Below are 815 nucleotides of genomic sequence, written 5' to 3'. Positions count from 1 at the left end.
TTGTGAAGGTCATCTTCTAAAAGATACTCTTCTCAATCAGGTGTAAATAAACATATTAATGCATTAAAAATGTAAACAAATTAAGAAAAGTAACCAATTTATAACATGTATAAAAAAATGAGAGCTCCGAGTTCCCATCAAATTCTTCACTATTTATTAACATGAATCTGAAAGCTCCGAGATCCCATCAAATTAAAAGAAAACATAAATGTGCAAATGCAGAAAATTAACATTTACATTTAACTAACACCTAAACATAAGAAAATGTAAGATGGAATTAGTAGAATATTGAGAGAGAAAAACTCAAGATCCGTGGATTCCATCTCTACGGTTGTCTGGCCGCTGCCCAATCACAACAAATCCACCAAATTTCTGAAAACATCAGAAACAAGCAGTAGCTGAAATCAAGCTTTTGGTGTACGCACTGATTCTTCAACGAGAAAACAACATGTAACTGTTTCCCAATCCAAAATCAAATCAGTGCAACAAAAAAACAAGAAAAATAAAATAAAATAAGTGTAGATCTGACACTGAGAAACAAGCCATAGTTATAATCGAGCTTTTTGTGTATGCACTAGATTTTCAACAAAAATCAACATGCAAGTGTCTCTCATCCAAAATCAAATCAGTGTAGGAAAAAAAACTACAACTATAGAAACACAAATTAAAAAAATCTGAAGAATTAGGGGCTCATATCTCAAGTGTAAAATTTGAAAGATCTGTCACTGTAGGAAAAACACCCAATTCAATTTGAAGGGACGGAAAGATGAAGAGGAGAAAGAAGAAGGCGGCAGAATCTGAGATACCAAAACCAA

General features: G+C 32.8%; 1 non-coding gene across 1 annotated transcript; it reads right to left on the bottom strand.

Annotated features, from left to right (window-relative positions):
* Positions 1-262: 262 nt before the first annotated feature.
* LOC127090008 (small nucleolar RNA snoR143) lies at positions 263-388 on the bottom strand. Its single transcript, XR_007791552.1, has one exon. It is a non-coding gene; the product is annotated as a small nucleolar RNA snoR143 (small nucleolar RNA).
* Between the last annotated feature and the right edge of the window lie 427 nt (positions 389-815).

Source organism: Lathyrus oleraceus, chromosome 5 (genome assembly GCF_024323335.1).
Source record: "Lathyrus oleraceus cultivar Zhongwan6 chromosome 5, CAAS_Psat_ZW6_1.0, whole genome shotgun sequence".
Classification (NCBI taxonomy): Eukaryota; Viridiplantae; Streptophyta; class Magnoliopsida; order Fabales; family Fabaceae; genus Lathyrus; species Lathyrus oleraceus.
The sequence above is the reverse complement of the archived record's forward strand: the minus strand, read 5'-3'. Positions and strand labels throughout refer to the sequence as shown.